This window comes from Triturus cristatus, chromosome 11, assembly GCF_964204655.1.
Source record: "Triturus cristatus chromosome 11, aTriCri1.1, whole genome shotgun sequence".
In the NCBI taxonomy this organism is placed as follows: domain Eukaryota; kingdom Metazoa; phylum Chordata; class Amphibia; order Caudata; family Salamandridae; genus Triturus; species Triturus cristatus.
This window is the reverse complement of record NC_140594.1, coordinates 1,141,865,458-1,141,891,125: the sequence shown is the minus strand read 5'-3', so window position 1 is coordinate 1,141,891,125 and position 25,668 is coordinate 1,141,865,458. Positions and strand designations below refer to the sequence as shown.

General features: G+C 44.9%; 7 non-coding genes across 7 annotated transcripts; all 7 read left to right on the top strand.

The window, feature by feature from the left end:
• The first annotated feature begins 297 nt into the window (after positions 1 to 297).
• TRNAG-UCC (transfer RNA glycine (anticodon UCC)) lies at positions 298 to 369 on the top strand. Its single transcript has one exon. It is a non-coding gene; the product is annotated as a tRNA-Gly (tRNA).
• A 5,812-nt stretch (positions 370 to 6,181) lies between these two features.
• Positions 6,182 to 6,253, top strand: TRNAG-UCC (transfer RNA glycine (anticodon UCC)). The gene has a single exon. It is a non-coding gene; the product is annotated as a tRNA-Gly (tRNA).
• A 1,515-nt stretch (positions 6,254 to 7,768) lies between these two features.
• Positions 7,769 to 7,840, top strand: TRNAG-UCC (transfer RNA glycine (anticodon UCC)). Its single transcript has one exon. It is a non-coding gene; the product is annotated as a tRNA-Gly (tRNA).
• Positions 7,841 to 9,355: 1,515 nt separating this feature from the next.
• TRNAG-UCC (transfer RNA glycine (anticodon UCC)) lies at positions 9,356 to 9,427 on the top strand. The gene has a single exon. It is a non-coding gene; the product is annotated as a tRNA-Gly (tRNA).
• A 2,649-nt stretch (positions 9,428 to 12,076) lies between these two features.
• On the top strand, positions 12,077 to 12,148 carry TRNAG-UCC (transfer RNA glycine (anticodon UCC)). The gene has a single exon. It is a non-coding gene; the product is annotated as a tRNA-Gly (tRNA).
• Positions 12,149 to 13,663: 1,515 nt separating this feature from the next.
• Positions 13,664 to 13,735, top strand: TRNAG-UCC (transfer RNA glycine (anticodon UCC)). Its single transcript has one exon. It is a non-coding gene; the product is annotated as a tRNA-Gly (tRNA).
• A 1,521-nt stretch (positions 13,736 to 15,256) lies between these two features.
• On the top strand, positions 15,257 to 15,328 carry TRNAG-UCC (transfer RNA glycine (anticodon UCC)). Its single transcript has one exon. It is a non-coding gene; the product is annotated as a tRNA-Gly (tRNA).
• The last annotated feature ends 10,340 nt before the right edge of the window (positions 15,329 to 25,668 follow it).

Genomic DNA, 25,668 nt, shown 5'->3' with positions numbered 1-25,668 from the left:
TGTTCTGCTTTTATCAATCTCCTATGCATTTCATGGAATTTACTCCCTTTCTCTTCGCTGCTTTGCTTCCGATGCTGCCCATATGCTCATTTCCACTATTTGTACTGCTGCTTTCCATTTCTTCTCTTCTGCACAGCTTTGTCCTTGGTTTCAATCCCCAGTTCTTTACCCTCTGCAAGACAATTTCTACTGCTTTTCATGTTGGTATCCACACCAAATGCACCATTGGAACCGGTGCAAGATTGCCACTGCACTCGGCGTTGTAACATCTGGAACCTAGAGGACACACATCAGAGGGCGTTGGTGGTATAGTGGTGAGCATAGCTGCCTTCCAAGCAGTTGACCCGGGTTCGATTCCCGGCCAACGCAGTGCAAATATTTATATATTCTCCAAGCAGGATATATTTTAATGCAACATGTCACAAAACTGAAATATCAGAAACAGAATAATCAGCCGGATGTATGACGTTACAACGCACACTTTTACAACGCATGCACTTACAACGCATTTTTTACAACGCATAATCCATTACAACGCATGACATTACAACGCATGACACTACAACGCATTTTTAAAAACTACCTTTACAACGCATTTCCATTACAACGCATACTACCTTTACAACGCATACCATTACAACGCATAATATTAAATCGCATTTAAGGTAAGTATTAGATAGTATAGGGGTAAAAGTTACTTTTCTAACTCCAGGGGGTGCAACAGTAGGGTAAATGTTGGATAGTATAGGGGTAAAAATTACTATTCTAACTCCAGGGGGTGCAACAGTAGGGTAAGTGTTGGATAGTATAGGGGTAAAAATTACTATTCTAACTCCAGGGGGTGCAACAGTGGGGTAAGTGTTGGATAGTATAGGGGTAAAAATTACTATTCTAACTCCAGGGGGTGCATCAGTAGGGTAAGTGTTGGATAGTATAGGGGTAAAAATTACTATTCTAACTCCAGGGGGTGCAACAGTAGGGTAAGTGTTGGATAGTATAGGGGTAAAAATTACTATTCTAACTCCAGAGGGTGCAACAGTAGGGTAAGTGTTGGATAGTATAGGGGTAAAAATTACTATTCTAACTCCAGGGGGTGCAACAGTAGAATAAGTGTTGGATAGTATAGGGGTAAAAATTACTATTCTAACTCCAGGGGGTGCAACAGTAGGGTAAGTGTTGGATAGTATAGGGGTAAAAATTACTATTCTAACTCCAGGGGGTGCAACAGTAGGGTAAGTGTTGGATAGTATAGGGGTAAAAATTACTATTCTAACTCCAGGGGGTGCAACAGTAGGGTAAGTGTTGGATAGTATAGGGGTAAAAATTACTATTCTAACTCCAGGGGGTGCAACAGTAGGGTAAGTGTTGGATAGTGTAGTGTAATATTATGCGTTGTAATGGTATGCGTTGTAATGGTAGTATGCGTTGTAATGGAATGCGTTGTAAAGTTAGTTTTTAAAAATGCGTTGTAGTGTCATGCGTTGTAATGTCATGCGTTGTAATGGATTATGCGTTGTAAAAAATGCGTTGTAAAGGTAGTGCGTTGTAAAAGTTGCGTTGTAAAGGTTGTTCCCCTAATCAGCCGTTATATAAAAAAATAAACAAACACGTAGGTAGACATCTCGATCGCCTCATCTGCTACATTCATTGTCCCAATATATGCTATTTTCCATAAAGCACTCACCACTCACATGTGCTGATAATAAATATTTTGCTGGGGGCAGGCAATGAAAGGGCTGAGCCCCGACCAGACATTATAACCCCAGCAACCCTATTTTAAAAAGCATTTCTAGGCGATATCTAGCCTCTGAAAATAATAGGCAAGATCCACCGATAAATCTGGCAAAAGTCCCCAAGATTTTGTGCATACTTGTGCTCTCACCTGAATGCAGCGCCACCTTGTAACCATCGGATGTAACTGCGGCTCAGAAAAATGTTTTATCAGAGGGCAAGTTGAGAGGACTCCAAGTGGCAGATTTCCACGGAAAGAGCCTCTCACTGCAGCAGGAAGGTTGGATACTTCAAATTGGCATAGTTTCCTGTCCAGCGTCCTCTCACGTCCCGAACGCTCCCAAACACTCAAAAGCCTCACACCAGGCAAGCCCTCACCGGGTAGATCTCTGGCTCCCAGGTAAAGCCAAATCCTGAGTATGCTAGTGCTAGGATCACAGAGAAAGGACAGGGACAGAGAGCTGCTGTCTTGGTAAAGGCCTGAAACGGCTAATTCCTAAGAGGATCTGCACTTTCAGTTATGACTGACTGTGAGTGGGGAAGATGAAGATTTTCTGTACCCAGCATACCTTGCGATGTGCTTAGGCAAATGAGGAGAGAGCCCCACCAATCCCTTGCCACTCCGCTGAAAGCTCCTCCTCTGCATAAAGAGAGCACTTTCACAAGGGAGCAGAGTGGTGCAGCGGAAGCGTGCTGGGCCCATAACCCAGAGGTCGATGGATCGAAACCATCCTCTGCTAATATTGCTTGATTTTTCTTCCTAGGACTAATCTGTCATTTCCACCCTGCCAGCAAGGAAAAGCGCAGGCTTGTGCTAGCTATGTGAGAAAAGACTTCTCAACTATCTGTCTCTGCTGTAAATCAAGAGAGTGATCGTCAAAGGATCAACCCTATACTTTGAAAGTAAAGATACCCAATTAGAAGCATAAATGACAGGTGGGACCTTCACACGTTTTTCGGGGCATGCTTTGAATTTCATTCTTCCCTTTTTGTTCTGCTTTTATCAATCTCCTATGCATTTCATGGAATTTACTCCCTTTCTCTTCGCTGCTTTGCTTCCGATGCTGCCCATATGCTCATTTCCACTATTTGTACTGCTGCTTTCCATTTCTTCTCTTCTGCACAGCTTTGTCCTTGGTTTCAATCCCCAGTTCTTTACCCTCTGCAAGACAATTTCTACTGCTTTTCATGTTGGTATCCACACCAAATGCACCATTGGAACCGGTGCAAGATTGCCACTGCACTCGGCGTTGTAACATCTGGAACCTAGAGGACACACATCAGAAGGCGTTGGTGGTATAGTGGTGAGCATAGCTGCCTTCCAAGCAATTGACCCGGGTTCGATTCCCGGCCAACGCAGTGCAAATATTTATATATTCTCCAAGCAGGATATATTTTAATGCAACATGTCACAAAACTGAAATATCAGAATAATCAGCCGTTATATAAAAAAATAAACAAACACGTAGGTAGACATCTCGATCGCCTCATCTGCTACATTCATTGTCCCAATATATGCTATTTTCCATAAAGCACTCACCACTCACATGTGCTGATAATAAATATTTTGCTGGGGGCAGGCAATGAAAGGGCTGAGCCCCGACCAGACATTATAACCCCAGCAACCCTATTTTAAAAAGCATTTCTAGGCGATATCTAGCCTCTGAAAATAATAGGCAAGATCCACCGATAAATCTGGCAAAAGTCCCCAAGATTTTGTGCATACTTGTGCTCTCACCTGAATGCAGCGCCACCTTGTAACCATCGGATGTAACTGCGGCTCAGAAAAATGTTTTATCAGAGGGCAAGTTGAGAGGACTCCAAGTGGCAGATTTCCACGGAAAGAGCCTCTCGCTGCAGCAGGAAGGTTGGATACTTCAAATTGGCATAGTTTCCTGTCCAGCGTCCTCTCACGTCCCGAACGCTCCCAAACACTCAAAAGCCTCGCCCTCACCGGGTAGATCTCTGGCTCCCAGGTAAAGCCAAATCCTGAGTATGCTAGTGCTAGGATCACAGAGAAAGGACAGGGACAGAGAGCTGCTGTCTTGGTAAAGGCCTGAAACGGCTAATTCCTAAGAGGGTCTGCACTTTCAGTTATGACTGACTGTGAGTGGGGAAGATGAAGATTTTCTGTACCCAGCATACCTTGCGATGTGCTTAGGCAAATGAGGAGAGAGCCCCACCAATCCCTTGCCACTCCGCTGAAAGCTCCTCCTCTGCATAAAGAGAGCACTTTCACAAGGGAGCAGAGTGGCGCAGCGGAAGCGTGCTGGGCCCATAACCCAGAGGTCGATGGATCGAAACCATCCTCTGCTAATATTGCTTGATTTTTCTTCCTAGGACTAATCTGTCATTTCCACCCTGCCAGCAAGGAAAAGCGCAGGCTTGTGCTAGCTATGTGAGAAAAGACTTCTCAACTATCTGTCTCTGCTGTAAATCAAGAGAGTGATCGTCAAAGGATCAACCCTATACTTTGAAAGTAAAGATACCCAATTAGAAGCATAAATGACAGGTGGGACCTTCACACGTTTTTCGGGGCATGCTTTGAATTTCATTCTTCCCTTTTTGTTCTGCTTTTATCAATCTCCTATGCATTTCATGGAATTTACTCCCTTTCTCTTCGCTGCTTTGCTTCCGATGCTGCCCATATGCTCATTTCCACTATTTGTACTGCTGCTTTCCATTTCTTCTCTTCTGCACAGCTTTGTCCTTGGTTTCAATCCCCAGTTCTTTACCCTCTGCAAGACAATTTCTACTGCTTTTCATGTTGGTATCCACACCAAATGCACCATTGGAACCGGTGAAAGATTGCCACTGCACTCGGCGTTGTAACATCTGGAACCTAGAGGACACACATCAGAGGGCGTTGGTGGTATAGTGGTGAGCATAGCTGCCTTCCAAGCAGTTGACCCGAGTTCGATTCCCGGCCAACGCAGTGCAAATATTTATATATTCTCCAAGCAGGATATATTTTAATGCAACATGTCACAAAACTGAAATATCAGAATAATCAGCCGTTATATAAAAAAATAAACAAACACGTAGGTAGACATCTCGATCGCCTCATCTGCTACATTCATTGTCCCAATATATGCTATTTTCCATAAAGCACTCACCACTCACATGTGCTGATAATAAATATTTTGCTGGGGGCAGGCAATGAAAGGGCTGAGCCCCGACCAGACATTATAACCCCAGCATCCCTATTTTAAAAAGCATTTCTAGGCGATATCTAGCCTCTGAAAATATTAGGCAAGATCCACCGATAAATCTGTCAAAAGTCCCCAAGATTTTGTGCATACTTGTGCTCTCACCTGAATGCAGCGCCACCTTGTAACCATCGGATGTAACTGCGGCTCAGAAAAATGTTTTATCAGAGGGCAAGTTGAGAGGACTCCAAGTGGCAGATTTCCACGGAAAGAGCCTCTCACTGCAGCAGGAAGGTTGGATACTTTAAATTGGCATAGTTTCCTGTCCAGCGTCCTCTCACGTCCCGAACGCTCCCAAACGCTCAAACGCCTCACACTGGGCAAGCCCTCACCGGGTAGATCTCTGGCTCCCAGGTAAAGCCAAATCCTGAGTATGCTAGTGCTAGGATCACAGAGAAAGGACAGGGACAGAGAGCTGCTGTCTTGGTAAAGGCCTGAAACGGCTAATTCCTAAGAGGGTCTGCACTTTCAGTTATGACTGACTGTGAGTGGGGAAGATGAAGATTTTCTGTACCCAGCATACCTTGCGATGTGCTTAGGCAAATGAGGAGAGAGCCCCACCAATCCCTTGCCACTCCGCTGAAAGCTCCTCCTCTGCATAAAGAGAGCACTTTCACAAGGGAGCAGAGTGGCGCAGCGGAAGCGTGCTGGGCCCATAACCCAGAGGTCGATGGATCGAAACCATCCTCTGCTAATATTGCTTGATTTTTCTTCCTAGGACTAATCTGTCATTTCCACCCTGCCAGCAAGGAAAAGTGCAGGCTTGTGCTAGCTATGTGAGAAAAGACTTCTCAACTATCTGTCTCTGCTGTAAATCAAGAGAGTGATCGTCAAAGGATTAACCCTATACTTTGAAAGTAAAGATACCCAATTAGAAGCATAAATGACAGGTGGGACCTTCACACGTTTTTCGGGGCATGCTTTGAATTTCATTCTTCCCTTTTTGTTCTGCTTTTATCAATCTCCTATGCATTTCATGGAATTTACTCCCTTTCTCTTCGCTGCTTTGCTTCCGATGCTGCCCATATGCTCATTTCCACTATTTGTACTGCTGCTTTCCATTTCTTCTCTTCTGCACAGCTTTGTCCTTGGTTTCAATCCCCAGTTCTTTACCCTCTGCAAGACAATTTCTACTGCTTTTCATGTTGGTATCCACACCAAATGCACCATTGGAACCGGTGCAAGATTGCCACTGCACTCGGCGTTGTAACATCTGGAACCTAGAGGACACACATCAGAGGGCGTTGGTGGTATAGTGGTGAGCATAGCTGCCTTCCAAGCAGTTGACCCGGGTTCGATTCCCGGCCAACGCAGTGCAAATATTTATATATTCTCCAAGCAGGATATATTTTAATGCAACATGTCACAAAACTGAAATATCAGAATAATCAGCCGTTATATAAAAAAATAAACAAACACGTAGGTAGACATCTCGATCGCCTCATCTGCTACATTTCTTGTCCCAATATATGCTATTTTCCATAAAGCACTCACCACTCACATGTGCTGATAATAAATATTTTGCTGGGGGCAGGCAATGAAAGGGCTGAGCCCCGACCAGACATTATAACCCCAGCAACCCTATTTTAAAAAGCATTTCTAGGCGATATCTAGCCTCTGAAAATAATAGGCAAGATCCACCGATAAATCTGGCAAAAGTCCCCAAGATTTTGTGCATACTTGTGCTCTCACCTGAATGCAGCGCCACCTTGTAACCATCGGATGTAACTGCGGCTCAGAAAAATGTTTTATCAGAGGGCAAGTTGAGAGGACTCCAAGTGGCAGATTTCCACGGAAAGAGCCTCTCGCTGCAGCAGGAAGGTTGGATACTTCAAATTGGCATAGTTTCCTGTCCAGCGTCCTCTCACGTCCCGAACGCTCCCAAACGCTCAAAAGCCTCACACCGGGCAAGCCCTCACCGGGTAGATCTCTGGCTCCCAGGTAAAGCCAAATCCTGAGTATGCTAGTGCTAGGATCACAGAGAAAGGACAGGGACAGAGAGCTGCTGTCTTGGTAAAGGCCTGAAACGGTTAATTCCTAAGAGGATCTGCACTTTCAGTTATGACTGACTGTGAGTGGGGAAGATGAAGATTTTCTGTACCCAGCATACCTTGCGATGTGCTTAGGCAAATGAGGAGAGAGCCCCACCAATCCCTTGCCACTCCGCTGAAAGCTCCTCCTCTGCATAAAGAGAGCACTTTCACAAGGGAGCAGAGTGGCGCAGCGGAAGCGTGCTGGGCCCATAACCCAGAGGTCGATGGATCGAAACCATCCTCTGCTAATATTGCTTGATTTTTCTTCCTAGGACTAATCTGTCATTTCCACCCTGCCAGCAAGGAAAAGCGCAGGCTTGTGCTAGCTATGTGAGAAAAGACTTCTCAACTATCTGTCTCTGCTGTAAATCAAGAGAGTGATCGTCAAAGGATCAACCCTATACTTTGAAAGTAAAGATACCCAATTAGAAGCATAAATGACAGGTGGGACCTTCACACGTTTTTCGGGGCATGCTTTGAATTTCATTCTTCCCTTTTTGTTCTGCTTTTATCAATCTCCTATGCATTTCATGGAATTTACTCCCTTTCTCTTCGCTGCTTTGCTTCCGATGCTGCCCATATGCTCATTTCCACTATTTGTACTGCTGCTTTCCATTTCTTCTCTTCTGCACAGCTTTGTCCTTGGTTTCAATCCCCAGTTCTTTACCCTCTGCAAGACAATTTCTACTGCTTTTCATGTTGGTATCCACACCAAATGCACCATTGGAACCGGTGCAAGATTGCCACTGCACTCGGCGTTGTAACATCTGGAAGCTAGAGGACACACATCAGAAGGCGTTGGTGGTATAGTGGTGAGCATAGCTGCCTTCCAAGCAGTTGACCCGGGTTCGATTCCCGGCCAACGCAGTGCACATATTTATATATTCTCCAAGCAGGATATATTTTAATGCAACATGTCACAAAACTGAAATATCAGAATAATCAGCCGTTATATAAAAAAATAAACAAACACGTAGGTAGACATCTCGATCGCCTCATCTGCTACATTCATTGTCCCAATATATGCTATTTTCCATAAAGCACTCACCACTCACATGTGCTGATAATAAATATTTTGCTGGGGGCAGGCAATGAAAGGGCTGAGCCCCGACCAGACATTATAACCCCAGCAAACCTATTTTAAAAAGCATTTCTAGGCGATATCTAGCCTCTGAAAATAATAGGCAAGATCCACCGATAAATCTGGCAAAAGTCCCCAAGATTTTGTGCATACTTGTGCTCTCACCTGAATGCAGCGCCACCTTGTAACCATCGGATGTAACTGCGGCTCAGAAAAATGTTTTATCAGAGGGCAAGTTGAGAGGACTCCAAGTGGCAGATTTCCACGGAAAGAGCCTCTCACTGCAGCAGGAAGGTTGGATACTTTAAATTGGCATAGTTTCCTGTCCAGCGTCCTCTCACGTCCCGAACGCTCCCAAACGCTCAAACGCCTCACACTGGGCAAGCCCTCACCGGGTAGATCTCTGGCTCCCAGGTAAAGCCAAATCCTGAGTATGCTAGTGCTAGGATCACAGAGAAAGGACAGGGACAGAGAGCTGCTGTCTTGGTAAAGGCCTGAAACGGCTAATTCCTAAGAGGGTCTGCACTTTCAGTTATGACTGACTGTGAGTGGGGAAGATGAAGATTTTCTGTACCCAGCATACCTTGCGATGTGCTTAGGCAAATGAGGAGAGAGCCCCACCAATCCCTTGCCACTCCGCTGAAAGCTCCTCCTCTGCATAAAGAGAGCACTTTCACAAGGGAGCAGAGTGGCGCAGCGGAAGCGTGCTGGGCCCATAACCCAGAGGTCGATGGATCGAAACCATCCTCTGCTAATATTGCTTGATTTTTCTTCCTAGGACTAATCTGTCATTTCCACCCTGCCAGCAAGGAAAAGTGCAGGCTTGTGCTAGCTATGTGAGAAAAGACTTCTCAACTATCTGTCTCTGCTGTAAATCAAGAGAGTGATCGTCAAAGGATTAACCCTATACTTTGAAAGTAAAGATACCCAATTAGAAGCATAAATGACAGGTGGGACCTTCACACGTTTTTCGGGGCATGCTTTGAATTTCATTCTTCCCTTTTTGTTCTGCTTTTATCAATCTCCTATGCATTTCATGGAATTTACTCCCTTTCTCTTCGCTGCTTTGCTTCCGATGCTGCCCATATGCTCATTTCCACTATTTGTACTGCTGCTTTCCATTTCTTCTCTTCTGCACAGCTTTGTCCTTGGTTTCAATCCCCAGTTCTTTACCCTCTGCAAGACAATTTCTACTGCTTTTCATGTTGGTATCCACACCAAATGCACCATTGGAACCCGTGCAAGATTGCCACTGCACTCGGCGTTGTAACATCTGGAACCTAGAGGACACACATCAGAGGGCGTTGGTGGTATAGTGGTGAGCATAGCTGCCTTCCAAGCAGTTGACCCGGGTTCGATTCCCGGCCAACGCAGTGCAAATATTTATATATTCTCCAAGCAGGATATATTTTAATGCAACATGTCACAAAACTGAAATATCAGAAACAGAATAATCAGCCGGATGTATGACGTTACAACGCACACTTTTACAACGCATGCACTTACAACGCATTTTTTACAACGCATAATCCATTACAACGCATGACATTACAACGCATGACACTACAACGCATTTTTAAAAACTACCTTTACAACGCATTTCCATTACAACGCATACTACCTTTACAACGCATACCATTACAACGCATAATATTAATTTGCATTTAAGGTAAGTATTAGATAGTATAGGGGTAAAAGTTACTTTTCTAACTCCAGGGGGTGCAACAGTAGGGTAAATGTTGGATAGTATAGGGGTAAAAATTACTATTCTAACTCCAGGGGGTGCAACAGTAGGGTAAGTGTTGGATAGTATAGGGGTAAAAATTACTATTCTAACTCCAGGGGGTGCAACAGTGGGGTAAGTGTTGGATAGTATAGGGGTAAAAATTACTATTCTAACTCCAGGGGGTGCATCAGTAGGGTAAGTGTTGGATAGTATAGGGGTAAAAATTACTATTCTAACTCCAGGGGGTGCAACAGTAGGGTAAGTGTTGGATAGTATAGGGGTAAAAATTACTATTCTAACTCCAGAGGGTGCAACAGTAGGGTAAGTGTTGGATAGTATAGGGGTAAAAATTACTATTCTAACTCCAGGGGGTGCAACAGTAGAATAAGTGTTGGATAGTATAGGGGTAAAAATTACTATTCTAACTCCAGGGGGTGCAACAGTAGGGTAAGTGTTGGATAGTATAGGGGTAAAAATTACTATTCTAACTCCAGGGGGTGCAACAGTAGGGTAAGTGTTGGATAGTATAGGGGTAAAAATTACTATTCTAACTCCAGGGGGTGCAACAGTAGGGTAAGTGTTGGATAGTATAGGGGTAAAAATTACTATTCTAACTCCAGGGGGTGCAACAGTAGGGTAAGTGTTGGATAGTGTAGTGTAATATTATGCGTTGTAATGGTATGCGTTGTAATGGTAGTATGCGTTGTAATGGAATGCGTTGTAAAGGTAGTTTTTAAAAATGCGTTGTAGTGTCATGCGTTGTAATGTCATGCGTTGTAATGGATTATGCGTTGTAAAAAATGCGTTGTAAAGGTAGTGCGTTGTAAAAGTTGCGTTGTAAAGGTTGTTCCCCTAATCAGCCGTTATATAAAAAAATAAACAAACACGTAGGTAGACATCTCGATCGCCTCATCTGCTACATTCATTGTCCCAATATATGCTATTTTCCATAAAGCACTCACCACTCACATGTGCTGATAATAAATATTTTGCTGGGGGCAGGCAATGAAAGGGCTGAGCCCCGACCAGACATTATAACCCCAGCAACCCTATTTTAAAAAGCATTTCTAGGCGATATCTAGCCTCTGAAAATAATAGGCAAGATCCACCGATAAATCTGGCAAAAGTCCCCAAGATTTTGTGCATACTTGTGCTCTCACCTGAATGCAGCGCCACCTTGTAACCATCGGATGTAACTGCGGCTCAGAAAAATGTTTTATCAGAGGGCAAGTTGAGAGGACTCCAAGTGGCAGATTTCCACGGAAAGAGCCTCTCACTGCAGCAGGAAGGTTGGATACTTCAAATTGGCATAGTTTCCTGTCCAGCGTCCTCTCACGTCCCGAACGCTCCCAAACACTCAAAAGCCTCACACCAGGCAAGCCCTCACCGGGTAGATCTATGGCTCCCAGGTAAAGCCAAATCCTGAGTATGCTAGTGCTAGGATCACAGAGAAAGGACAGGGACAGAGAGCTGCTGTCTTGGTAAAGGCCTGAAACGGCTAATTCCTAAGAGGATCTGCACTTTCAGTTATGACTGACTGTGAGTGGGGAAGATGAAGATTTTCTGTACCCAGCATACCTTGCGATGTGCTTAGGCAAATGAGGAGAGAGCCCCACCAATCCCTTGCCACTCCGCTGAAAGCTCCTCCTCTGCATAAAGAGAGCACTTTCACAAGGGAGCAGAGTGGTGCAGCGGAAGCGTGCTGGGCCCATAACCCAGAGGTCGATGGATCGAAACCATCCTCTGCTAATATTGCTTGATTTTTCTTCCTAGGACTAATCTGTCATTTCCACCCTGCCAGCAAGGAAAAGCGCAGGCTTGTGCTAGCTATGTGAGAAAAGACTTCTCAACTATCTGTCTCTGCTGTAAATCAAGAGAGTGATCGTCAAAGGATCAACCCTATACTTTGAAAGTAAAGATACCCAATTAGAAGCATAAATGACAGGTGGGACCTTCACACGTTTTTCGGGGCATGCTTTGAATTTCATTCTTCCCTTTTTGTTCTGCTTTTATCAATCTCCTATGCATTTCATGGAATTTACTCCCTTTCTCTTCGCTGCTTTGCTTCCGATGCTGCCCATATGCTCATTTCCACTATTTGTACTGCTGCTTTCCATTTCTTCTCTTCTGCACAGCTTTGTCCTTGGTTTCAATCCCCAGTTCTTTACCCTCTGCAAGACAATTTCTACTGCTTTTCATGTTGGTATCCACACCAAATGCACCATTGGAACCGGTGCAAGATTGCCACTGCACTCGGCGTTGTAACACCTGGAAGCTAGAGGACACACATCAGAAGGCGTTGGTGGTATAGTGGTGAGCATAGCTGCCTTCCAAGCAGTTGACCCGGGTTCGATTCCCGGCCAACGCAGTGCAAATATTTATATATTCTCCAAGCAGGATATATTTTAATGCAACATGTCACAAAACTGAAATATCAGAATAATCAGCCGTTATATAAAAAAATAAACAAACACGTAGGTAGACATCTCGATCGCCTCATCTGCTACATTCATTGTCCCAATATATGCTATTTTCCATAAAGCACTCACCACTCACATGTACTGATAATAAATATTTTGCTGGGGGCAGGCAATGAAAGGGCTGAGCCCCGACCAGACATTATAACCCCAGCAACCCTATTTTAAAAAGCATTTCTAGGCGATATCTAGCCTCTGAAAATAATAGGCAAGATCCACCGATAAATCTGGCAAAAGTCCCCAAGATTTTGTGCATACTTGTGCTCTCACCTGAATGCAGCGCCACCTTGTAACTATCGGATGTAACTGCGGCTCAGAAAAATGTTTTATCAGAGGGCAAGTTGAGAGGACTCCAAGTGGCAGATTTCCACGGAAAGAGCCTCTCACTGCAGCAGGAAGGTTGGATACTTTAAATTGGCATAGTTTCCTGTCCAGCGTCCTCTCACGTCCCGAACGCTCCCAAACGCTCAAACGCCTCACACTGGGCAAGCCCTCACCGGGTAGATCTCTGGCTCCCAGGTAAAGCCAAATCCTGAGTATGCTAGTGCTAGGATCACAGAGAAAGGACAGGGACAGAGAGCTGCTGTCTTGGTAAAGGCCTGAAACGGCTAATTCCTAAGAGGGTCTGCACTTTCAGTTATGACTGACTGTGAGTGGGGAAGATGAAGATTTTCTGTACCCAGCATACCTTGCGATGTGCTTAGGCAAATGAGGAGAGAGCCCCACCAATCCCTTGCCACTCCGCTGAAAGCTCCTCCTCTGCATAAAGAGAGCACTTTCACAAGGCAGCAGAGTGGCGCAGCGGAAGCGTGCTGGGCCCATAACCCAGAGGTCGATGGATCGAAACCATCCTCTGCTAATATTGCTTGATTTTTCTTCCTAGGACTAATCTGTCATTTCCACCCTGCCAGCAAGGAAAAGTGCAGGCTTGTGCTAGCTATGTGAGAAAAGACTTCTCAACTATCTGTCTCTGCTGTAAATCAAGAGAGTGATCGTCAAAGGATCAACCCTATACTTTGAAAGTAAAGATACCCAATTAGAAGCATAAATGACAGGTGGGACCTTCACACGTTTTTCGGGGCATGCTTTGAATTTCATTCTTCCCTTTTTGTTCTGCTTTTATCAATCTCCTATGCATTTCATGGAATTTACTCCCTTTCTCTTCGCTGCTTTGCTTCCGCTGCTGCCCATATGCTCATTTCCACTATTTGTACTGCTGCTTTCCATTTCTTCTCTTCTGCACAGCTTTGTCCTTGGTTTCAATCCCCAGTTCTTTACCCTCTGCAAGACAATTTCTACTGCTTTTCATGTTGGTATCCACACCAAATGCACCATTGGAACCGGTGCAAGATTGCCACTGCACTCGGCGTTGTAACATCTGGAACCTAGAGGACACACATCAGAGGGCGTTGGTGGTATAGTGGTGAGCATAGCTGCCTTCCAAGCAGTTGACCCGGGTTCGATTCCCGGGCAACGCAGTGCAAATATTTATATATTCTCCAAGCAGGATATATTTTAATGCAACATGTCACAAAACTGAAATATCAGAAACAGAATAATCAGCCGTTATATAAAAAAATAAACAAACACGTAGGTAGACATCTCGATCGCCTCATCTGCTACATTCATTGTCCCAATATATGCTATTTTCCATAAAGCACTCACCACTCACATGTGCTGATAATAAATATTTTGCTGGGGGCAGGCAATGAAAGGGCTGAGCCCCGACCAGACATTATAACCCCAGCAACCCTATTTTAAAAAGCATTTCTAGGCGATATCTAGCCTCTGAAAATAATAGGCAAGATCCACCGATAAATCTGGCAAAAGTCCCCAAGATTTTGTGCATACTTGTGCTCTCACCTGAATGCAGCGCCACCTTGTAACCATCGGATGTAACTGCGGCTCAGAAAAATGTTTTATCAGAGGGCAAGTTGAGAGGACTCCAAGTGGCAGATTTCCACAGAACGAGCCTCTCGCTGCAGCAGGAAGGTTGGATACTTCAAATTGGCATAGTTTCCTGTCCAGCGTCCTCTCACGTCCCGAACGCTCCCAAACGCTCAAAAGCCTCACACCGGGCAAGCCCTCACCGGGTAGATCTCTGGCTCCCAGGTAAAGCCAAATCCTGAGTATGCTAGTGCTAGGATCACAGAGAAAGGACAGGGACAGAGAGCTGCTGTCTTGGTAAAGGCCTGAAACGGTTAATTCCTAAGAGGATCTGCACTTTCAGTTATGACTGACTGTGAGTGGGGAAGATGAAGATTTTCTGTACCCAGCATACCTTGCGATGTGCTTAGGCAAATGAGGAGAGAGCCCCACCAATCCCTTGCCACTCCGCTGAAAGCTCCTCCTCTGCATAAAGAGAGCACTTTCACAAGGGAGCAGAGTGGCGCAGCGGAAGCGTGCTGGGCCCATAACCCAGAGGTCGATGGATCGAAACCATCCTCTGCTAATAATGCTTGATTTTTCTTCCTAGGACTAATCTGTCATTTCCACCCTGCCAGCAAGGAAAAGCGCAGGCTTGTGCTAGCTATGTGAGAAAAGACTTCTCAACTATCTGTCTCTGCTGTAAATCAAGAGAGTGATCGTCAAAGGATCAACCCTATACTTTGAAAGTAAAGATACCCAATTAGAAGCATAAATGACAGGTGGGACCTTCACACGTTTTTCGGGGCATGCTTTGAATTTCATTCTTCCCTTTTTGTTATGCTTTTATCAATCTCCTATGCATTTCATGGAATTTACTCCCTTTCTCTTCGCTGCTTTGCTTCCGATGCTGCCCATATGCTCATTTCCACTATTTGTACTGCTGCTTTCCATTTCTTCTCTTCTGCACAGCTTTGTCCTTGGTTTCAATCCCCAGTTCTTTACCCTCTGCAAGACAATTTCTACTGCTTTTCATGTTGGTATCCACACCAAATGCACCATTGGAACCGGTGCAAGATTGCCACTGCACTCGGCGTTGTAACATCTGGAAGCTAGAGGACACACATCAGAAGGCGTTGGTGGTATAGTGGTGAGCATAGCTGCCTTCCAAGCAGTTGACCCGGGTTCGATTCCCGGCCAACGCAGTGCAAATATTTATATATTCTCCAAGCAGGATATATTTTAATGCAACATGTCACAAAACTGAAATATCAGAATAATCAGCCGTTATATAAAAAAATAAACAAACACGTAGGTAGACATCTCGATCGCCTCATCTGCTACATTCATTGTCCCAATATATGCTATTTTCCATAAAGCACTCACCACTCACATGTGCTGATAATAAATATTTTGCTGGGGGCAGGCAATGAAAGGGCTGAGCCCCGACCAGACATTATAACCCCAGCAACCCTATTTTAAAAAGCATTTCTAGGCGATATCTAGCCTCTGAAAATAATAGGCAAGATCCACCGATAAATCTGGCAAAAGTCCCCAAGATTTTGTGCATACTTGTGCTCTCACCTGAATGCAGCGCCACCTTGTAACCATCGGATGTAACTGCGGCTCAGAAAAATGTTTTATCAGAGGGCAAGTTGAGAGGACTCCAAGTGGCAGATTTCCACGGAAAGAGCCTCTCACTGCAGCAGGAAGGTTGGATACTTTAAATTGGCATAGTTTCCTGTCCAGCGTCCTCTCACGTCCCGAACGCTCCCAAACGCTCAAACGCCTCACACTGGGCAAGCCCTCACCGGGTAGATCTCTGGCTCCCAGGTAAAGCCAAATCCTGAGTATGCTAGTGCTAGGATCACAGAGAAAGGACAGGGACAGAGAGCTGCTGTCTTGGTAAAGGCCTGAAACGGCTAATTCCTAAGAGGGTCTGCACTTTCAGTTATGACTGACTGTGAGTGGGGAAGATGAAGATTTTCTGTACCCAGCATACCTTGCGATGTGCTTAGGCAAATGAGGAGAGAGCCCCACCAATCCCTTGCCACTCCGCTGAAAGCTCCTCCTCTGCATAAAGAGAGCACTTTCACAAGGGAGCAGAGTGGCGCAGCGGAAGCGTGCTGGGCCCATAACCCAGAGGTCGATGGATCGAAACCATCCTCTGCTAATATTGCTTGATTTTTCTTCCTAGGACTAATCTGTCATTTCCACCCTGCCAGCAAGGAAAAGTGCAGGCTTGTGCTAGCTATGTGAGAAAAGACTTCTCAACTATCTGTCTCTGCTGTAAATCAAGAGAGTGATCGTCAAAGGATTAACCCTATACTTTGAAAGTAAAGATACCCAATTAGAAGCATAAATGACAGGTGGGACCTTCACACGTTTTTCGGGGCATGCTTTGAATTTCATTCTTCCCTTTTTGTTCTGCTTTTATCAATCTCCTATGCATTTCATGGAATTTACTCCCTTTCTCTTCGCTGCTTTGCTTCCGATGCTGCCCATATGCTCATTTCCACTATTTGTACTGCTGCTTTCCATTTCTTCTCTTCTGCACAGCTTTGTCCTTGGTTTCAATCCCCAGTTCTTTACCCTCTGCAAGACAATTTCTACTGCTTTTCATGTTGGTATCCACACCAAATGCACCATTGGAACCGGTGCAAGATTGCCACTGCACTCGGCGTTGTAACATCTGGAACCTAGAGGACACACATCAGAGGGCATTGGTGGTATAGTGGTGAGCATAGCTGCCTTCCAAGCAGTTGACCCGGGTTCGATTCCCGGCCAACGCAGTGCAAATATTTATATATTCTCCAAGCAGGATATATTTTAATGCAACATGTCACAAAACTGAAATATCAGAAACAGAATAATCAGCCGGATGTATGACGTTACAACGCACACTTTTACAACGCATGCACTTACAACGCATTTTTTACAACGCATAATCCATTACAACGCATGACATTACAACGCATGACACTACAACGCATTTTTAAAAACTACCTTTACAACGCATTTCCATTACAACGCATACTACCTTTACAACGCATACCATTACAACGCATAATATTAAATTGCATTTAAGGTAAGTATTAGATAGTATAGGGGTAAAAGTTACTTTTCTAACTCCAGGGGGTGCAACAGTAGGGTAAATGTTGGATAGTATAGGGGTAAAAATTACTATTCTAACTCCAGGGGGTGCAACAGTAGGGTAAGTGTTGGATAGTATAGGGGTAAAAATTACTATTCTAACTCCAGGGGGTGCAACAGTGGGGTAAGTGTTGGATAGTATAGGGGTAAAAATTACTATTCTAACTCCAGGGGGTGCATCAGTAGGGTAAGTGTTGGATAGTATAGGGGTAAAAATTACTATTCTAACTCCAGGGGGTGCAACAGTAGGGTAAGTGTTGGATAGTATAGGGGTAAAAATTACTATTCTAACTCCAGAGGGTGCAACAGTAGGGTAAGTGTTGGATAGTATAGGGGTAAAAATTACTATTCTAACTCCAGGGGGTGCAACAGTAGAATAAGTGTTGGATAGTATAGGGGTAAAAATTACTATTCTAACTCCAGGGGGTGCAACAGTAGGGTAAGTGTTGGATAGTATAGGGGTAAAAATTACTATTCTAACTCCAGGGGGTGCAACAGTAGGGTAAGTGTTGGATAGTATAGGGGTAAAAATTACTATTCTAACTCCAGGGGGTGCAACAGTAGGGTAAGTGTTGGATAGTATAGGGGTAAAAATTACTATTCTAACTCCAGGGGGTGCAACAGTAGGGTAAGTGTTGGATAGTGTAGTGTAATATTATGCGTTGTAATGGTATGCGTTGTAATGGTAGTATGCGTTGTAATGGAATGCGTTGTAAAGGTAGTTTTTAAAAATGCGTTGTAGTGTCATGCGTTGTAATGTCATGCGTTGTAATGGATTATGCGTTGTAAAAAATGCGTTGTAAAGGTAGTGCGTTGTAAAAGTTGCGTTGTAAAGGTTGTTCCCCTAATCAGCCGTTATATAAAAAAATAAACAAACACGTAGGTAGACATCTCGATCGCCTCATCTGCTACATTCATTGTCCCAATATATGCTATTTTCCATAAAGCACTCACCACTCACATGTGCTGATAATAAATATTTTGCTGGGGGCAGGCAATGAAAGGGCTGAGCCCCGACCAGACATTATAACCCCAGCAACCCTATTTTAAAAAGCATTTCTAGGCGATATCTAGCCTCTGAAAATAATAGGCAAGATCCACCGATAAATCTGGCAAAAGTCCCCAAGATTTTGTGCATACTTGTGCTCTCACCTGAATGCAGCGCCACCTTGTAACCATCGGATGTAACTGCGGCTCAGAAAAATGTTTTATCAGAGGGCAAGTTGAGAGGACTCCAAGTGGCAGATTTCCACGGAAAGAGCCTCTCACTGCAGCAGGAAGGTTGGATACTTCAAATTGGCATAGTTTCCTGTCCAGCGTCCTCTCACGTCCCGAACGCTCCCAAACACTCAAAAGCCTCACACCAGGCAAGCCCTCACCGGGTAGATCTCTGGCTCCCAGGTAAAGCCAAATCCTGAGTATGCTAGTGCTAGGATCACAGAGAAAGGACAGGGACAGAGAGCTGCTGTCTTGGTAAAGGCCTGAAACGGCTAATTCCTAAGAGGATCTGCACTTTCAGTTATGACTGACTGTGAGTGGGGAAGATGAAGATTTTCTGTACCCAGCATACCTTGCGATGTGCTTAGGCAAATGAGGAGAGAGCCCCACCAATCCCTTGCCACTCCGCTGAAAGCTCCTCCTCTGCATAAAGAGAGCACTTTCACAAGGGAGCAGAGTGGTGCAGCGGAAGCGTGCTGGGCCCATAACCCAGAGGTCGATGGATCGAAACCATCCTCTGCTAATATTGCTTGATTTTTCTTCCTAGGACTAATCTGTCATTTCCACCCTGCCAGCAAGGAAAAGCGCAGGCTTGTGCTAGCTATGTGAGAAAAGACTTCTCAACTATCTGTCTCTGCTGTAAATCAAGAGAGTGATCGTCAAAGGATCAACCCTATACTTTGAAAGTAAAGATACCCAATTAGAAGCATAAATGACAGGTGGGACCTTCACACGTTTTTCGGGGCATGCTTTGAATTTCATTCTTCCCTTTTTGTTCTGCTTTTATCAATCTCCTATGCATTTCATGGAATTTACTCCCTTTCTCTTCGCTGCTTTGCTTCCGATGCTGCCCATATGCTCATTTCCACTATTTGTACTGCTGCTTTCCATTTCTTCTCTTCTGCACAGCTTTGTCCTTGGTTTCAATCCCCAGTTCTTTACCCTCTGCAAGACAATTTCTACTGCTTTTCATGTTGGTATCCACACCAAATGCACCATTGGAACCGGTGCAAGATTGCCACTGCACTCGGCGTTGTAACATCTGGAACCTAGAGGACACACATCAGAAGGCGTTGGTGGTATAGTGGTGAGCATAGCTGCCTTCCAAGCAATAGACCCGGGTTCGATTCCCGGCCAACGCAGTGCAAATATTTATATATTCTCCAAGCAGGATATATTTTAATGCAACATGTCACAAAACTGAAATATCAGAATAATCAGCCGTTATATAAAAAAATAAACAAACACGTAGGTAGACATCTCGATCGCCTCATCTGCTACATTCATTGTCCCAATATATGCTATTTTCCATAAAGCACTCACCACTCACATGTGCTGATAATAAATATTTTGCTGGGGGCAGGCAATGAAAGGGCTGAGCCCCGACCAGACATTATAACCCCAGCAACCCTATTTTAAAAAGCATTTCTAGGCGATATCTAGCCTCTGAAAATAATAGGCAAGATCCACCGATAAATCTGGCAAAAGTCCCCAAGATTTTGTGCATACTTGTGCTCTCACCTGAATGCAGCGCCACCTTGTAACCATCGGATGTAACTGCGGCTCAGAAAAATGTTTTATCAGAGGGCAAGTTGAGAGGACTCCAAGTGGCAGATTTCCACGGAAAGAGCCTCTCGCTGCAGCAGGAAGGTTGGATACTTCAAATTGGCATAGTTTCCTGTCCAGCGTCCTCTCACGTCCCGAACGCTCCCAAACACTCAAAAGCCTCGCCCTCACCGGGTAGATCTCTGGCTCCCAGGTAAAGCCAAATCCTGAGTATGCTAGTGCTAGGATCACAGAGAAAGGACAGGGACAGAGAGCTGCTGTCTTGGTAAAGGCCTGAAACGGCTAATTCCTAAGAGGGTCTGCACTTTCAGTTATGACTGACTGTGAGTGGGGAAGATGAAGATTTTCTGTACCCAGCATACCTTGCGATGTGCTTAGGCAAATGAGGAGAGAGCCCCACCAATCCCTTGCCACTCCGCTGAAAGCTCCTCCTCTGCATAAAGAGAGCACTTTCACAAGGGAGCAGAGTGGCGCAGCGGAAGCGTGCTGGGCCCATAACCCAGAGGTCGATGGATCGAAACCATCCTCTGCTAATATTGCTTGATTTTTCTTCCTAGGACTAATCTGTCATTTCCACCCTGCCAGCAAGGAAAAGCGCAGGCTTGTGCTAGCTATGTGAGAAAAGACTTCTCAACTATCTGTCTCTGCTGTAAATCAAGAGAGTGATCGTCAAAGGATCAACCCTATACTTTGAAAGTAAAGATACCCAATTAGAAGCATAAATGACAGGTGGGACCTTCACACGTTTTTCGGGGCATGCTTTGAATTTCATTCTTCCCTTTTTGTTCTGCTTTTATCAATCTCCTATGCATTTCATGGAATTTACTCCCTTTCTCTTCGCTGCTTTGCTTCCGATGCTGCCCATATGCTCATTTCCACTATTTGTACTGCTGCTTTCCATTTCTTCTCTTCTGCACAGCTTTGTCCTTGGTTTCAATCCCCAGTTCTTTACCCTCTGCAAGACAATTTCTACTGCTTTTCATGTTGGTATCCACACCAAATGCACCATTGGAACCGGTGAAAGATTGCCACTGCACTCGGCGTTGTAACATCTGGAACCTAGAGGACACACATCAGAGGGCGTTGGTGGTATAGTGGTGAGCATAGCTGCCTTCCAAGCAGTTGACCCGAGTTCGATTCCCGGCCAACGCAGTGCAAATATTTATATATTCTCCAAGCAGGATATATTTTAATGCAACATGTCACAAAACTGAAATATCAGAATAATCAGCCGTTATATAAAAAAATAAACAAACACGTAGGTAGACATCTCGATCGCCTCATCTGCTACATTCATTGTCCCAATATATGCTATTTTCCATAAAGCACTCACCACTCACATGTGCTGATAATAAATATTTTGCTGGGGGCAGGCAATGAAAGGGCTGAGCCCCGACCAGACATTATAACCCCAGCATCCCTATTTTAACCCCTTCAGTGCCCATGACGAGCTGGACTCGTCATGGAGCACAGTCGCGCTGTGCCCATGACGAGTCCAGCTCGTCATGGGACCCACCCTTGGGGGAAGCGCTGGCGCTCCCCCCGTGATTCCGCGATCTTTTTTTTTTTTGCTTGGGAGGCAGGGGAAGACCTTCCCCTGCCTCCCCCCGCCCCCCCCGCCCGCGTCATCAATGACGTCAGCGCGGGAGCCGCGCTGACGTCACCAGAGGCTTCCCCTTTGCTCTCTGAGGCGCTGGAAGCCATTTGCTTCCTGCGCGTCGGAGAGTAAAGGTCAGTTTTGGGGCTGGGGAGGGGGTATCAGTGGATGTGTGCGCTAGGTAGGGTGGGGGCACAATGTTGGGGGGGGGTGTAAGTGGGTTTTTGAGATCTCTGCTTTGTTTCTGCTCTTTGATCGTCAAAGCGCAGGCAATTTGATGCGAATTTCGAAAAAAAAAAACGCTCGTTTTCGTTTTTTTGTCTGTTTCACCTGGGGGGTGCTGCTAGCGTGGGATGGGGGTGGGGGGGCGTAATACAGACAGTCCTAGGGGTTCCAAAGTGGCCAGATTGATTTTATTGGCTTATAAAAACACCAGCATCCGAGTTTGCCAGTGCAGTTTTACTTTCGTTTTCTCCTGTAACTTTGAACTGCATTGTTGTACCAAGGGGGGGCGAAGAAAGTGAGACAGGGGTTGCAAAGTGGCCAGATTGATTTTATTTGCTTCCAAGTACACCAGCATCAGAGTTTGCCAGTGATGTGCTTTTTTCGTTTTTTTGTCTTCCTTTGAACTGTATTGTTGTTCCCAGGGGGCAAAGTAAAGTTAGACAGAGGGATTGCAAAGTGGCCAGATTGATTTCATTTGCATCCAAGCACACCAGCATCAGAGTTTGCCAGTGCAGTGCGACTTTCGTTTTCTCAGCCTTACTTTGAACAGTATTCTTGTTCCCTGGGTGGGCGAAATAAAGTAAGACAGAGGGGTTGCCAAGTGGCCAGATTATTTTTATTTGGATCCAAGTACACCAGCATCAGAGTTTGCCAGTGATGTGCTTCTTTCGTTTTTTTGTCTTCTTTTGAACACTGTTGTTGTTTCCAGGGGGGGCGAAATAAAGTTAGACTGAGGGATTGCAAAGTGGCCAGATTGATTTTATTTGCATCCAAGTACACCAGCATCTGAGTTTGCCAGTGATGTGCTTCTTTCGTTTGTTTGTCTTCCTTTGAACAGTGTTGTTGTTCCCTGGGGGGGCGAAATAAAGTTAGACTGAGGGATTGCAAAGTGGCCAGATTGATTTTATTTGCACCCAAGCACACCAGCATCAGAGTTTGCCAGTGCAGTGCGTCTTTAGTTTTTTCGCCTAACTTTGACCAGTATTGTTGTTCCCAGGGGGGGCGAAATAAAGTTAGACAGAGGGATTGCAAAGTGGCCAGAATGATTTTATTTGCATCCATGCACACCAGCATCAGAGTTTGCCAGTGCAGTGCGTCTTTAGTTTTCTCGCCTAACTTTGAACAGTATTGTTGTTCCCAGGGGGGGGCAAAATAAAGTTAGACAGAGGGATTGCAAAGTGGCCAGATTGATTTTATTTGCATCCAAGCACACCAGCATCAGAGTTTGCCAGTGCAGTGCGTCTTTAGTTTTCTCGCCTAACTTTGAACAGTATTGTTGTTCCCAGGGGGGGCAAAATAAAGTTAGACAGAGGGATTGCAAAGTGGCCAGATTGATTTTATTTGCATCCAAGCACACCAGCATCAGAGTTTGCCAGTGCAGTGCGTCTTTAGTTTTCTCGCCTAACTTTGAACAGTATTGTTGTTCCCAGGGGGGGGCGAAATAAAGTTAGACAGAGGGATTGCAAAGTGGCCAGATTGATTTTATTTGCATCCAAGCACACCAGCATCAGAGTTTGCCAGTGCAGTGCGTCTTTAGTTTTCTCGCCCAGCTTTGAACAGTATTGTTGTTCCCAGGGGGGGCGAAATAAAGTTAGACAGAGGGATTGCAAAGTGGCCAGATTGATTTTATTTGCATCCAAGCACACCAGCATCAGAGTTTGCCAGTGCAGTGCGTCTTTAGTTTTCTCGCCTAACTTTGAACAGTATTGTTATTCCCAGGGGGGGCGAAATAAAGTTAGACAGAGGGATTGCAAAGTGGCCAGATAGATTTTATTTGCATCCAAGCACACCAGCATCAGAGTTTGCCAGTGCAGTGCGTCTTTAGTTTTTTCACCTAACTTTGAACAGTATTGTTGTTCCCAGGGGGGGCGAAATAAAGTTAGATAGAGGGATTGCAAAGTGGCCAGATTGATTTTATTTGCATCCAAGCACACCTGCATCAGAGTTTGCCAGTGCAGTGCGTCTTTAGTTTTCTCGCCTAACTTTGAACAGTATTTTTGTTTCCAGGGGGGGCGAAATAAAGTTAGACAGAGGGATTGCAAAGTGCCCAGATTGATTTTATTTGCATCCAAGCACACCAGCATCTGAGTTTGCCAGTGCAGTGCGTCTTTAGTTTTTTCGCCTAACTTTGAACAGTATTGTTGTTCCCAGGGGGGGGCGAAATAAAGTTAGACAGAGGGATTGCAAAGTGGCCAGATTGATTTTATCTGCATCCAAGCACACCAGCATCTGAGTTTGCCAGTGCAGTGCGTCTTTAGTTTTTTCGCCTAACTTTGAACAGTATTGTTGTTCCCAGGGGGGGCGAAATAAAATTAGACAGAGGGATTGCAAAGTGGCCAGATTGATTTTATTTGCATCCAAGCACACCAGCATCAGAGTTTGCCAGTGCAGTGCGTCTTTAGTTTTTTCGCCTAACTTTGAACAGTATTGTTGTTCCCAGGGGGGGGCGAAATAAAGTTAGACAGAGGGATTGCAAAGTGGCCAGATTGATTTTATTTGCATCCAAGCACACCAGCATCAGAGTTTGCCAGTGCAGTGCGTCTTTAGTTTTCTCGCCTAACTTTGAACAGTATTGTTGTTCCCAGGGGGGGGGCGAAATAAAGTTAGACAGAGGGATTGCAAAGTGGCCAGATTGATTTTATTTGCATCCAAGCACACCAGCATCAGAGTTTGCCAGTGCAGTGCGTCTTTAGTTTTCTCGCCTAACTTTGAACAGTATTGTTGTTCCCAGGGGGGGCGAAATAAAGTTAGACAGAGGGATTGCAAAGTGGCCAGATTGATTTTATTTGCACCAAAGCACACCAGCATCAGAGTTTGCCAGTGCAGTGCGTCTTTAGTTTTCTCGCCTAACTTTGACCAGTATTGTTGTTCCCTGGGGGGGCGAAATAAAGTTAGACAGAGGGATTGCAAAGTGGCCAGATTGATTTTATTTGCACCAAAGCACACCAGCATCAGAGTTTGCCAGTGCAGTGCGTCTTTAGTTTTCTCGCCTAACTTTGAACAGTATTGTTGTTCCCTGGGGGGGGGCGAAATAAAGTTAGACAGAGGGATTGCAAAGTGGCCAGATTGATTTTATTTGCATCCAAGCACACCAGCATCAGAGTTTGCCAGTGCAGTGCGTCTTTAGTTTTCTCGCCTAACTTTGACCAGTATTGTTGTTCCCTGGGGGGGCGAAATAAAGTTAGACAGAGGGATTGCAAAGTGGCCAGATTGATTTTATTTGCACCAAAGCACACCAGCATCAGAGTTTGCCAGTGCAGTGCGTCTTTAGTTTTCTCGCCTAACTTTGACCAGTATTGTTGTTCCCTGGGGGGGGGGCGAAATAAAGTTAGATAGAGGGATTGCAAAGTGGCCAGATTGATTTTATTTGCACCAAAGCACACCAGCATCAGAGTTTGCCAGTGCAGTGCGTCTTTAGTTTTTTCGCCTAACTTTGAACAGTATTGTTGTTCCCAGGGGGGGGCGAAATAAAGTTAGACAGAGGGATTGCAAAGTGGCCAGATTGATTTTATTTGCATCCAAGCACACCAGTATCAGAGTTTGCCAGTGCAGTGCGTCTTTAGTTTTTTCGCCTAACTTTGAACAGTATTGTTGTTCCCAGGGGGGGCGAAATAAAGTTAGACAGAGGGATTGCAAAGTGGCCAGATTGATTTTATTTGCATCCAAGCACACCAGCATCAGAGTTTGCCAGTGCAGTGCGTCTTTAGTTTTCTCGCCTAACTTTGAACAGTATTGTTGTTCCAAGGGGGGGCGAAATAAAGTTAGACAGAGGGATTGCAAAGTGGC